The sequence below is a fragment of the Podarcis erhardii genome, assembly GCF_964252035.2.
Source record: "Podarcis erhardii genome assembly, chromosome: 6".
In the NCBI taxonomy this organism is placed as follows: domain Eukaryota; kingdom Metazoa; phylum Chordata; class Lepidosauria; order Squamata; family Lacertidae; genus Podarcis; species Podarcis erhardii.
This window is the reverse complement of record NC_138510.1, coordinates 31664710-31679793: the sequence shown is the minus strand read 5'-3', so window position 1 is coordinate 31679793 and position 15084 is coordinate 31664710. Positions and strand designations below refer to the sequence as shown.

The 15084-nt window shown below is 42.1% G+C and overlaps 1 protein-coding gene across 1 annotated transcript in view; it reads right to left on the bottom strand.

Annotated features, from left to right (window-relative positions):
• NDRG3 (NDRG family member 3) overlaps positions 1-15084 on the bottom strand; it is a 55996-nt gene that overhangs the window by 33356 nt on the left and 7556 nt on the right. The window lies entirely within an intron of this gene.

Below are 15084 nucleotides of genomic sequence, written 5' to 3'. Positions count from 1 at the left end.
GAAGGGGAGTAAAAATCTGTGTGTGTGTGTAAAATTAAGGAAGGTTTGAAGACAAGGAGGTCTTTGGTGGGGGCGTGCAGGAGAACAGAGGAGAGTAGGAAGGGAAAGAGAAGAGGAGTATTGACTTGCAATCCCATTAGCGAGCAAGAAGAAGGGAGGAGGCAGGGAAAGGACAAAGGTTTAGGAAAAGCCATTACAGTACAATAACTATATTTAAAGGGACAGGATCCAGTGATTAAAAGTGTACCTAAACTAGCAGAGTACAGGTCCCATCAAATAGTGATTTGAATTGAAGACACACCCTGAAACTGAGTTTTAGTTGCAGGTAAATGTAGCACTAAAAATAAACTGCTGATAAATAAGTGATACAATCTAGTGCAAACTTGATGCACCGTTAAAAAACTAGCGGCTTCTTTACTGTTTGGATTATAAAATATCCAGGTGTCAATTAAACGGGCAGTTCTCAAATGAGCACCTCTGTCATTCATCACCTTTTAGTTGAAAGTGTTTGAGGGCAATTTGCCTTTTAAACAGTCCGTAGAGAAGTCAACATTAAATTCCACATTACGCAGGTGTAGCCATACGGACAGTCTCTCTGCTTTGACCAGAAATTATCACTGGAGTCCATAAACACTTGTGAATTCTCCCAGAAAGGAATTAGCAAAACCCTTCCCATTTCCTTAATGTGTACGCTGCTACTGATAATTAGATTCATGTCTCTAACACACTTTTTTCCAGAGTTGATACTATTACAGGTCTAACACCTGGAATGATTGAATATAACTCTTTATACATATGGTGCTGTGGAAAAACAGTGTCCAGGGGGAATTCAAGCCTTGTTCTCCACAACTGGTAAATATAGTCAGCTGACGTTTCCAAGGCAACTGTGTGTGCTCTCTGTGGATATGGAAGAGAAGACTGGCGTAAGGCTGGCCAAAAAGCTCTCCTGCATAAACCTTGCTAGCCCTTATTTTGGGACTGGTATTTAGGTTCTTAAGCCTCCGAGGCCCAAAGCACACAAACTTAATAGAGGGTGATGAAGCCTCCAGATGGGTGTCCTTGAGGTTCCCAGCCTCTGTGTGTTTGTGTACACAAATATGCAAAAACTGGGTCTTGGCCCAGGTGAAATAAAGTCTTGTTTCGCCCCCACTAACTCTAGAACAGCATCCTCCTAGAACAAATTGTGCCTGGAGGCAGTAAACAGAGCAAGGAGACAAAAGGGGGCTCTGCTGCCATCTCTAGATCAAAATTGGAATTGCTTTTTGTCACTCAACTCATTTTGGACTAAGGAGAGTCGACATAAAAACAGACATGCCAGCTCTGTTAACCCCAACTGAGTAGGCAGTGGAGGACTTAAAAGAAAGGTGATGGAAACTCCCACAGAGCCTAAACTTAGACTTTGAAATAACCACAGAAAAATGATTCCAAAGTTCTGCAGAACGACAAACTGAATGGTGCTGGGAACCATTCTAGAAGGTGAAACCTGCCTCTTTGCATATTTAAAGGAGCAAGTTACATCAGTGAAGGCTTTCCCAGCAAAAAAACTTGCTGCTACATTTAATCTGGAGGTACGTCTCAGAGTAGCACCTAGCACTCCACAAGATTAAACTATAAAATTTTTGAACTATGAGGAAAAGTTAAAAAATAAAAATAAACAAAGTGGAAATCACATCTGAAACAACTGACTGCAATTTTCCTAGATCTGTCCTGGAAATGCTTCAATGACAAGATTTTAAGTTGCTTGTTATCTCAAGGACATGCTATATTCACTAGAGATATGAGTGATGGATAGCTATAGAGGTAACCAAGAGACACTAGACAATCAGCTAGCAGTGACACATAAAGGAGAAATACCCAATGAAGTAGCTCCATTAGCACAAGAACTTGCATTTGTGCAACAGAACTTCTCCTCTCTCTACTCCTCCTGCAATGACCTCCCCAAATCTGGGTTGCAGAAAACCCCAGAATGAGGAGAGAATTATTCTATTATTATTGCACTAATGGAACTATTTTATTGGATACCTCCCTACATCTAGATGCAACCAAATGCAAACATCAGAGTCATTAGCTCACAGAATTGTAGAGTTGGAAGGGACCACGAGGGTCATCTAGTCCAACCCCCTGCAATGCAGGAATTTTTTTGCCCAATGTGGCGCTTAAATCCATGACCTTGAGATTAAGAGTCTCATGCTCTACCAACTAAGCTATTCTGACACAGAAAGACAAGCAGATTAGTCCTATTAACAGTTTACAGTTAATGTTTTCTGGAGTAATTACACCTACCCAATAGTTAAAGTTGTGTCACCAACTTTGCACCACTCTTGAAAAATGCACTGAATTATTTGGTATTCAAAGAGGAAGATGTGCTAGTTTAGGAGGATAGCATAATAATAAAAATAATAATGGTACTTTTTACAAAAAGTCTCAGAGAAGTTAAATACGTATAAAAATTTTGTTTTTTAAAAAACCAAAATAAAAACATACACAATACTGAAAGAATTTATCTACCAACAAACAAGCCAGAGGTTTAGGAGCAGGGCTTTAAAAAGCAAAAACTAGAGTCCATGATAAAAGAGACAAAATAATGATTGCATCATGCAAATGATCAGGAATATAAAAGGGAATGTTGAACCACCAAGATTGTTCTGCCTGTTATGAAAAAAGCTTTTACTCGGTTACACTAGCAGCTTGTAAACACCTGCACAAGGGAGCAGAACATACGGTGGAAAATTCCATTTGTCAACATAGTTCAGCTACAAATCTAAGGCCTGGTTCATGTGTATCACTAAGCCGAACCACGCCCCAGCATGAACCCACAACCACGCAGGTGATCACAGCAAAATTTATGGCCACTTCACTCCTCCCTCAGTTATGTTGCTGCTGCTACACAACCTGGAGCTAAGCCATAGTTTGGCTGAGTGTTATGTCCAAACCCAAGCTCCTGGTTTGTCTTGCTTCAGACCATGCAGCCAAAGTTTGTTCCTTACGTGTGGTCTGTAGTTTGTCTGAGGAAGACAAGTCATAAGTCCGAGTTTTGCTTTTTAAAAATATCTTTTACTAAAGTTTTTCACAATACAATAACAGCTACAAAACAACAACAACAACAACAAACAGAACAAGTAAAATATGGAGTCCTCTCCTAGAGGCTGTTCTCAGTGTCTACCACCACAGAAGGTAGCAACCTCTCCCAGCTGTCACCTGTGGTCCCTCCTTTTTCCTCCCAGCCTCTCATCCTAGGAGACTAACATTTCCCTGTCTCCCACCCAAGGTTTTCCATCAACCACCCACCAACCATATAAGTACACAATTCCTTTAACAAACACCCAACACATAGGACTCCAAAGAACCCACAAGTCTGACTTCTGATGTACCTTGTACCCACCTTAAACTGTAAAGCCTGAACAATACAAGGTATTTTAATCTTCAAACTTATAGAAGACAGGTACACATAATCCAGTCTGCAAAACTCATTGTGTGTGGTTGTGTGTGGTCAGACCAAATACCCATCTTGTCCAGCATTCTGTTCCACAGTGGCCTATGACTTGTCAACACTCTCTCATGTGCAAAACCATGTCCAAAACCATACAATATATACATTTCATTAAACTGACGCAGACCTGGTGATAAAAACAACCCAATCAAATCTGTCGCACTCTGCTTCGCTTTCTTGCTCCACTCTTGCTAATTCTACTTCCTATCCCTTTATTTCATTTAACAGCCAGGTTCACGTCTGCTGAGTGAAAGCTCCCCCCCCCCCCACGCTTTAAGTGCTGGAGCTGCAATATAGAGGCACTGTGAGGTGGGCAGGCTTGTGATGAACAGCTAAGGTTGATCACAATTCTTTGATTACTGCTCTTGATCTTCACTTGACTACCTCTGTACAGTAGTACCTTGGTTGTCTAACTTAATCCGTTCAAAAACCAAGGCATGGCTTCTGATTGGCTGCAGGAGCTTCCTGCGCTCAATTGGAAGCCACGGAAACCACATCAGATGTTCAGCTTCCAAAAAAAGTTCGCAAACTGGAACACTTCTGGGTCTGCGCTGTTCGGGAGCCAAGTCGTTCGAGAACCAAGGTACCACTGTACTACCACAGAACTTGTTGGGAACAAGAAGCCACCAAATGATCAAATATAATTATTTTGAAGTAGGCAGCCTTCTGCCTCAAGAAACAATGGAGTGTGTGGTGGTTCTGTGGGGGGTGTGTGTGTGTGTGTGTGTGATGTTAAACTGCTGTGTTAGTAGCACTGAAATGACCTCCTGGGGCGCAAGCCTGGGCAGTGCGTTTGAAGGATGAATGAGTGTAAATTGAAATAAATGCCCACAATATAGGAAATGTAGGAAGGCAGTGGGAAAATGGTGCAGGCAATGCCAACAACTGAATATAAGGTCCCCAGAATGGAAAGGACAGATGGTACTGGAGGAAGCACTACATTGTCTGAGCTAAAGATGACAGATTTCAATGACTTATTACAGGGAGCATCCCCTATATTGCTGAAGGTAGCAATTCAAGGAAAAATAACCAGGGATTTATTATAAACTAAAGTAAGTGGAAATATCGATGCAAATCAGGATGTCAGCAAGTATATTGGGAAAGTTGATTTCTTTAACTCTAAATGGGTTGGATAAATGTAAACTCAAGTCACAGTCAAAAAAGTGCATCAATCATAACTCATTTGCTCCACCTGGAAGCTCATCTTTCAATATCTTTCACAAAAGATACATTTACTGTTGCTTACAGTGCCTTCTGTTCAGAAAATCAAATGGCCAGCAGGGTCTTTTTCTTACCTAGTTGGGTATTTTATAAATATCAAAAGACACAGATTCAATATTTTGGGGGGAATGAATAGCTGCTCTTGAAATTAGAAGCAAGCTGTCTACCAGGATTATACAATGTTTGTGTATGTAGGTAAGAGACTACTATATATAGTTCTCTCTCCATGGGAAAAACAATTATCCCTTTGTAATGTCATAATTATATATCCTTAAGTTTCTCCTAGATTTTCATGTATCTTTTCAAACTTAAATTCACTACAAGAGCTTTCCTGAGAACATACAAAATCTTATACACTCAGTTCAAAACCTGTTTTTAAAATGAAAATTAAGGATGCTAAATTCTGTTCCCACAACCAGATTCTGCACTTGGACAGAATAAAGGCACACACACACAGTCCTGAATTTACCTCTTTGTATTACAATACACAGTATTTTGATTAGAGAGAATGGGCAATTGCAAGGGGGAAATATTATTAGAGCAGAACACAACATTTCTGTGTAACTGAATAATTATTGTTGTCGTCATAACATTTTTTTCAGTGTAAATGCTTCTTCCGAAAGTGTGCAAACTCCCAGTTCGTTCTCCCTGCCTCCTTTAAGTCAGGGAACCGCAACCAATAGAACCAGGAGAGTCCTCAGACTATCCAGGCCAACGGCACAATGATCAGTGAATGCAGGGACCATCTAACAAATGAGATTTTCTATCATCTCTGTACATAATTCATTGTGTGTGTGTGTGTGTGTGTGTGTGTGTGTGTGTGTGTACACAAGACATTATGTCCATTTAAGTCACTGAGAACTTTTTAATGAACTGGCAACTATGGCTAGAAGAAGAGAAAGCTTATATGGCTGGCAGCCTAGAATTTTGAGGTTAGAATAAGATTTTTTTGTATGGGTTTAATAGATTTTATATAATTCTGTCACTGTTTAATTGTTTTTTAATTATTGTTTACTTGTGCTGTTAGTGCTTGTTTTTATCTCTAAGCTACCTTGTGGTGGGATAGAAACAACAACAACAACAACAACACAGAGTACTGTCTATACTAGAGCTAGTGTGTGCATTTGGATATATTTACTGTAGCAGTTACTCATCTCATGTTGAGAAGTCTCTGAGCAGCACTGTCCATGAACCAGCTAGGTTTAGTGTTATCTCTAACCTGGAGCCCTCAGATGTTTTTGACTCCCATCAGCCCCACCCAGCATGGCCAGGTAAGATAGCCAAGGACCTGCAAATTCAACATATTCAAAATTATGATGAGGCTTTGAGTTCTTGCAATGTAAACTACATTAATTCCAAAAGAATGGAGTCACCAATATACAGTTTAATCTCCACTCTCAAACTTATGGTGTTGGGGTATTCGCAGTACGGTCAACTGTGCAGGGGTTCTGCTCTCTGAACACGTATAAGCTCGCTCCACCCCACCCCCTACCATGTTTTAGGGTCACTTCCAGGTTTGGCGCCGTGCACAATCGTGCATCTTTTGGACATGTGTTAATCTGTCACCACTGCCAGTACTGGTCATGTGTCATCAGAGCCTTTGTTTTAATATAAGCTCTTATTATTTTTATTATTTAACCTGTGCTTCATTTCATGGCAATAAGCTTCCTTTTTTTCACACTTCTAAGCGACTATTTTTTCCACACATAATGTCTTATAAAGGTTTTTAAAAATCTGTTTAAATATGGGTTCACTGGGTTTTTTATTTAGTATTAATATTAGTATTACTGGAATTTATATACCGCCCTATACCCGAAGTCTCAGGGTGGTTTTAATACTATATTTTTCTGCAACAAATACATTCTTTAGGTGCCTGATGTAACAATTCTTAATGTGCTGAATATTCCTTCTTTGTAAATAAATCCAGATTTTTTATTAGATTAAGACTTCACAGGGACACAGCATAGCAGAACTAGGAGAGAAACACAACATGTTAAGCGGGATTGGCAGGCTGCTGCAACTATTTTAAATAGAAGTGGGGGCTGCCTTTTCTCTCTTCCCTCTCAGAAAGTAAGATGAGAGCAGAGGTTTAAGCCCTTTATAAGCTGACAAAAAGCACCAGCTTATAAAAAGGACTTACTTGGTGCCTCATGTGAAAGCTGACCGAGAAGGGCAAGGCTGTTTTTGTTTTGTTTTATTAAAGTACATAATATACTCCTCTCGCATGTTTTGTTTCCCAGCACAAGACACTTACTGGTCAACGCCACATCTGGACAGAAGAGAAAGGAGAAGCCTTCATCTCACTTATACTTTAAGAACAGCACGATCCCAAAATGCTTTACATGCAGGAAGAAAACAACCCATGGGAGTTGGTAGCTTTGAGAACTAGCCTAATACATTTGTCAGTTCAAGAGCAAGTGATTTCATTTTTTTGTAGGGTGAAAAATAATGAAGTGAGTATGGTGTTCTCCCCTTGCTAAGTGCCTTTATTATGTTTACTTCTAAAAACTCATATAAGATCTCTGTTTAAGAGTTAATATTATTCCTTATCTCAAAGTCACCAGAAGCTTAGCATGCCATGCTGAAAATACTTGCTGGTTACTGGAAGATAAAATAAGTCATTACTTGCAGTAGCTAAACATTATTGTAATCTGATTTTGGCTATTAACACCAGGAGCAGTGGCAAGAGGGTTGGCTACCAATTAGCATGAAATCCAATAAATGTTGTCAAGCTTACTCTGGAACATATGAACTAAAATGATGAGAAATGGGTAGCGAACACAAATAAAAGGAAGGGAGACTTCTGGACTAGGGAAAAATATAGGAGAAATGAGAGCTGTTAGTATATTTTTACTGCAGTCAAGGTCATAAACCATGCAACTGACCTGTACAAATACCCTTCATGAGATTATCCTGCTTACAATGAAGAAAACGTACCATTGCCAACTTATTTATACTGAATCATCTCTGCAGCAAAGCTTCTGAACAGCAGTCTCCTATTTTCAGAGAATCAACAGCTACAAATTTGTAAACATATTTGAACCTGTTTTAAATAATCACGTATGAAGAGATTACAGGACATGGTTTTAAGTGTTCAGTTCAATTGTAATTGTTATATTTTCACAACTCAACAGAGGTGAGAAGAGGTGATTAATTTCTACAGAGCCTAGGTCAGTTATCAATGTATGATTGCTTTAATTTCCCATAAAAATTATGTATGATGTACAATCAGGTTACACCATCCTCCACTGTTCAAAACTCCTTCTTGCTACCGAAGCACTGGCTGGAAATTTATCCACTAGGGAAGACACAAAGTAATAGAGCACAGAGCAACATGCATTATGAAAAGCCTTACCTATCAAAGGAATTGGGTGCAGCTGTCCAAAAAATGCACCTCTATTCCCCTTTACCTAGTATCAACAAGTGCTTGTACGCAGCTCAGAAGCACAACCTTAGATCAGCATTCCTCAGTCTGGTGCTCTCAATATTTGTTCAGACTACAACTCCCAGAGGCCTACACTCTTGGAAAGGAGCCCAACCAACACCGTGTGCCCTTGGCAAGGAGCTCCACCAAGGTGCCTAGGGAGCATGTAGAACAGCGAGCTCCTAGCCACTCCAAGCCAGAGTGGAGAGGCACAATTTTTGCACCCTTGGTGAGGGCCAACCCTAGGTACACCCTTGTTACTCCCATGAGCTCCAGCCAGCTTGGCCAATGGCCAGGAATAATTACCGTAAGAGTTGTGGTCCAAAAGCTATTGAGGGCACCAGATTGGGGAAGGCTGGCTTAGTTATGAGAACTTCTCTCCAGCTCATTTCACATAGACTGCATACACACTTACACAGAAGTAAGTTCCAGCGACTTCCACTGAACTAATCAGGATGCATTTCTGAATAGACATATTTAGGATTGACTGGGGTTTTTTCCACCTTAGAAGCTCAGTGTGCCTATATCCAAACAATAATTTATTACAGGGTGGGAATACCTACTAGGTGCAAGAATCCACTTGTTTATAAAGTTCCATGTATACATCTAGCATCGCACGAACAGTAACCTGTATGAACGTTTCCATATCAGATTATTTTTGTAGAGTCCAACTAGCATTTAACATTTCAGTAGCCAAGTAAACTATCTAGCTTTCCCCATCCATATAGGGCACTAGCCTTAAAGAAAATAAGCAGCATCTTGAGCCACAAAAGAACTCAGATATCCAGATCATTTTTGCAAAAAGTATTACAGTGGTGCCTCGCAAGATGAAATTAATCCGTTCCGCGAATCTCTTTGTCTAGCGGTTTTTTCGTCTTGCAAAGCATGGCTATTAGCGGCTTAGCGGCTATAAGAAAAAGGAAAAAAACTCGCAAGAACTCGCAAGACGTTTCGTCTTGGGAAGCAAGCCCATAGGGAAATTCGTCTTGCGGAATGACTCAAAAGACGGAAAACTCTTTCGTCTAGCGAGTTTTTCGTCTTGCGAGGCATTCGTCTTGCGAGGCACCACTGTACATATAGGTGAGACAGTGATTAAGAATATTAAAAGTAGTTGATGGCCTACTTTGAAACACTGTTTTTAGATAATTATGTCTCATTTATTTCCATGGAATGTGTATGTATGCGTAAGATTACAAACAATTGATAGTGAAGAAGCATGAGGGCAATTAAAGGTGTGTCCCCAAGGGTACCAAAGGTGGTTTAATTGACCATCCTTAGCTTTGTCTGGATCACACTGGCAAAGAGAAGTTTACTTTACATTTACCCTCTCACTGGAAACAATGAAGGAAAAGGAGACCTGGTCTAAAATGTCTCTAAGTCTGGGGGGATATTAGGGAACTAGGAGGACTTTAGAGCCAACTGATTTTCTGGTCCTCTCCTGACATGTCTCTGAACAAACAACCTTTAACATGTCCCTTTCAGCACTACCAATCTTGGGAATTCCAAAGGCATTGCTGGCTTTCTGTGGTGGTGGTATTACCAGAAAAGTGCTCATTGCCTTCACTTGATTTCTGCCTCAGCTCATTTATCTTTGGCAGGTAATGAACCTGGGGAGTTGGGTCCTTCTTTTCTGGTAACAGTAAAGGGGCAGGATTGGACATCAAGCTCTATCTTCAACCATGGCCAAGAGACTCCTATATGTCCTATGGCCCTTGGGACACTCTCCAGGGCATCACAGAGATGCAGGCTTAAATATCTGCACCAGTCAATTACTGGTGATTTAGTTACCACTTAAACCAACTTGTAACTGGTAATTGGCACAACACAGCAATCAATCCCAAGTGCAAATGTAGGATTTTAATTTAGCTTTAAAGCACAGCTGCTCTCCAAAGAGAAACATCTCTTGAATCAAGCAACATAGAAGCAATTTCCTCTACTATATGAAACATGTTCATTAACCAGCTTCAAAAATATTTCCTCAGTGCCTTATTTACCCAGTAATCTGTTGAATAGGACAGTTACTTAAATTATGGGGAATTACCTTCAGTGAAATACACTAGCACCCCCTCTCACACACACACCCATTTTAAAAATATAACAATCCCTCACCTTCAAAAATAAAAATAAAACCAGTAACTAAGGCCATCACAAAAGGCAAGGGGCTGCCTCCTTTTATGTACGTGTGGGAAAGATTACCCGCTAACAATACGGCTGCAGTGTGTGTTTTAACTAGTAACGAGCTTCCATCGGTTAAAATGACAATTTCTGAACCATGCGAAGACAGCCCAGTCTAGATACAACGGTAGTTACATCTGAATGGAAAAACACTCAAAACTATTAATCCTCCCGGCAAGCAGGGAAGCCTAGCGCGGCTGCTTATTAACTCTGCTGGAATTGCCTGCAAACGCCACAAATGCTTCTGTTTATATGAATAGCCTTCGGCACATTTCCTTCTTTCTCCAAAGAAAAACAAGAACAGCACACGCACGCACACTGGAGAAAATGGAGGAAAGAGTGAAAACGGCCCGCGCAAGGCGCAAAAAACACACCCTTTGCTGAAATTGCCTATCCTAGGGAGACTCACAGCCCGATCCCAAACGAACATTTAGAGGGAAGTTCAACGGGGCTTCCTATTTAGGATCGCAGCCTTCAACTGTTCACTCGGTCCCCAGGCAGTTTCCCTTTCCCTACAATGCTCGAGTTAAAGCAGCACCGTAGACCCTCTGTATCCTCTCCAAGTAACTCTCCCAGGGAGAGTCTACTACGACGCCGTTTACTCTTAACTTAACTGGTGGTCGGATACGAGCAATCCGCTAGGTGTCCTTTCTCCTTTCCCTGCATTGCATTCCCCCCACCCTGCCCTCGGGCGGCGGGCTGAGCTCCCACAGCTGAAACGGGCACGGTGCAAACCTGCATCACCCGAAGGGGCCCAGGATGCAAAGCCCCCAATAATGCACAGCAAGAGCAGGAACCAAAGCGACAGGTAGCCCCCCGCTTAGGAGGACACCCGCACCCCTCCCTCCCCAAAGCGCGCCTCAATGTTGTCTCCGGGAGGACGGAGAGAAAGGGAGGACAAGGCCGAGACCTTCCCGCCAGCTTTCTCCGGGGACAGAGGCAGGGAAGCGAAGGGAGACCAGGGAGCGGAAGACGCGGAATACTCCGGCCGGAGAGGAAGAGGCGTCGCGCCTCAGTCGCTACCCGAGGAGTTCCGAAAGCACAACAAGCGCCGCCCCAGCGCCGAAGCACAAGGGGAGCAGCCACAGCAAGCAAAGCGGGCGCGGAGGCACCAGAGCGAGCAGCGCAAGACACAGCCTAGAAGCAGCCACCTACCTCCTCCTCCTCCTCCCAGGAAGACACGACCGCGCAGGTGAACCTGAGCCGCTGCAGCTGCCTCTCCCAGCAGCAGCAGCAGCAATGCCAGCATGTATGGGGAAGCGACTACGCAGGCGCGCTGCGCCTCGGTGCGAGTTCCCCAGCTCTCGCGCAAGCGCAGAGTCGCGTCAATGTTTAGGACCACAAAAGAATATTGCTCGTTCGGCTTGGAGGGAAATCGGGGAGGGGAAGGAGTTGGGTTGGCAGCGGCGTTTAGGGTGGGTTTTAGTACTTGCAAGAGGTACAGTTGCGCTTTGGTAGAAAAGCAAGGTGTCAGGTGCATTTGGAGCATTTGAGAACATGTTTCTCCTGAGCTCGGGGATTTGTTTATTTAGTAAAGTTCACCATCCTTCCATCCCCTGTTGCACTAATGTTTCTTCACTTAAGCAGTCTAATAGCATAGGGAAAGTAATTTTTGTTGTTCCTTTCAGAGGTGTTAACTTTGGGGGTGGGGCTCAAGATCCCTCTACCCCAGGGGCGCTACCTGCCCCCCCCCACACAGGCAACAGCCCCTGCCAAGCATATTGACAGGCTGACTTGATGGGTTCAGTTACAACAGCAGCACCGGACTAACCCATCTCTCTGTTGTGTCATACTACAGTTTTCATGATTCTTTGAGGCTTTGTACCTGTCTGCCAGTATTTGTTTTTGTAGAGCTGACAGGCCTTTGGAGATGGGGAACATTTGCCCACCTCCAGTCTGCAGGGACCTCACCTGTTCTCCAAGAATCCTCATAGATTATAGGCAGAGGCTCTGAGATTGCACCAAGAAGCTCCTTTAGTACCCTTGGGTGCAGCTCACCAGGCCCTGGAGATTTGCATTCATTTAAAGTAGCTTGGTGTTCCCTTACCACTTTTCCTATCTTGGGCTGCAGCTCCCTCCCTGCATCATTTATTCTGTTATCACCAGGTTGGGCACTGCTTTCCTTTTGAGTGAGGACAGAAATAAAGTAAGTGTTGAGCAGTTCTGTCACCCAACTTGCTTATTCTTCCTCTTGCTTTGAACATAGCAGAAGAAACCGTTTGATTTTTTAATTTTAACCTCTCTTTAATTTTAACCTCTAGAATAAGCCTAGGCTTATTCTGAGCTTTGACCCACCTGACTCCCTTTAACTGTTGGGTACTCATGTATACTCTTCCTTCATGATTTCCCCTTTCTTTCATTTCTTATACATGCCCTTCTTAAATCTCAGCTCATCTGTAAGCTCATGCAACTACACTGGCTTCTTTAGATGCCTCCCAGTTTTCTTTCTTGTTGGAATTGTCTGCATTTGGGCCTTCAATATTTCACCTTTAAGAAACTCCAATCCCATCTTGGACCCGCTTCTCTTTGAGTATTTCTGACCATGGGATATCACCCAGTAGTTCCTTAAGCTGTTTGAAATCAGCCTTCTTAAAGTCAAGAGTAGTTGTACACTCAGTTTTCTTTTGTCTCTGCATCCGGCTTTCTATTGTTAAACAATTGCATTTCAGAAATCCTTGCACCCCTGGGTAGATGGGAGAGAGTTTGCTGGGTGAGGCATGCTAAAATGAAAGATGCAGCAGTGCTTTTTGGAATACAGTTGGAATTAATGAATGCAATTGATGGGGTGGAAGGATGATAAAGGCTGCTGTGGTAGTAAGATGCAGTACAAAGGGGAAAGTATGGTTTAGCTGCCACTGCAAGGCTAGCAAAACAGGAGCCAACCAAGATTCCCTCAAATTACTAATTCATCTGGACCATATAATGTTTACAAGGAAGTAAACCCCATGAGACTTATTCACAAGAAGCTAATCATATGATTGCAGCCTTCAAGGACAATGTCCTCTTCACGTATTTGGAAACACAGGCACCCTTCTTCATTATATTATTTCGTAGATCCCTTTGTCAAACCTTGATGTTGATTTTTCAGGACTGAGTCATGGCTCAAACCAAGCCCTAAGGAATTTAATATTTCTTTTTCGTTGTTGGGGGCAGGGTGGAGAAGGTTTGCTTTAGAGAACAACAATTGAAGCAGGCGTTCATGATAAAATAGGCTGAGGATCAGGTTAACATGTGTCAAAGAACAAAAATGTATATTTTTGTGATGCATAGGGGTGGGAATATTCATTCTCAAAATAAGTTCTGTATTGAAGCTGATATGTAGCAAGTTTAAGACAAAGACAAATAAACAAAATGTTACCAGGAGATAGATATCATGATCATGTTCTGCTTGTGAACTTTTCGTAGGACCTGACTAGGTGCTGAAATTAAAAATGGTGTTCCCCCAACTTGGTGACTTCCAGATGTTATGGAACTACAATTCCTATCAGCCCCAGCCAAATACAACATTGGGAGGGCAGCCTGTTGGAGAAAGTTCCAGAATGGAAAGTCTAAATTTGAGGGGTGAGGAACAATTTCAGATCCAACACGGTATAGTATGGATTTGCACATGTAGAGAGGGTTGTAGTTCTAGGATTTCATTTTCTCAAGTAGTGCAGCCATTTCAGAGAATTTTCTCAGGACAGCCAGAATGCTCTCCATATTAGTGATCATCTGTAACACTAGGCTGACGAAGCCTCATATATTGCCTGACCTACAAAAAGAACAGGATTGTTTAGAAAGGATTAAAGGGTCAATGGCCTTTTGCTGTCACCAGCTGAGCTGCAGCAGTATTATTTACAAGCTTATTTTACTCCAGAGTGATTACTATTGAAGATTTCTAAATTTAAAACTATGTACAGAATGTCATGGCTAGTGGAGTCCCCTTATACACAAGGCAAACACAGGAGAGTTGCCATACCACTATAAAAACACATAGCCCTAAACAGTGGTACCTCAGGTTAAGTACTTAATTCGTTCTGGAGGTCCGTTCTTAACCTGAAACTGTTCTTAACCTGAAGCACCACATTAGCTAATGGGGCCTCCTGCTGCCGCCGCGCCGCCGGAGCACAATTTCTGTTCTCATCCTGAAGCAAAGTTCTTAACCTGAAGCACTATTTCTGGGTTAGCGGAGTCTGTAACCTGAAGCGTATGTAACCTGAGGTACCACTGTATATGAAGTGTAACTGTAATGAATGCAGGTCAGATGAGGACCAGGAGACCAAACAGTAACATTAACTTTATAGAGCAGGTGGGATTCCCCCCACCCCCTCAGCTCAACATAGTTGCAGTTGTAGAACAATAAAATGCACATAGCACTTTGAGTGAGTATGAAATAGTGTAATCCTTCCCAGATTTGAATGCCCTGTTAAATTAGTGGGCAGAGGAGAAATCAACACACCCAACAGCAGTACAGAACAAAGCTGCCAAACCACATGTTCCACTGTGAAAAATCATGGGAACCCAAACTCAACAAGGGCAGGCATTGCCCTAGGAGGTAAATTTGTTGGCTGAGTGATTACATTGGATTTGGAATCAGTCATGGTTTCAACAAATGTATTGAACGGTTACAGTACAATCCTATACGTGCCTAATCAGAAGTAATCCCTGTTGACTTCAATGCGACTCTAGCAAGTGTGGACTGCAGGTTTAATTAACCAGTAGAAAAGCTATGGTGCTATTCCTATGAAGTAAAAATTACTTAAAGGTAAAATCTTAAGGATTATTATTTTAGTTT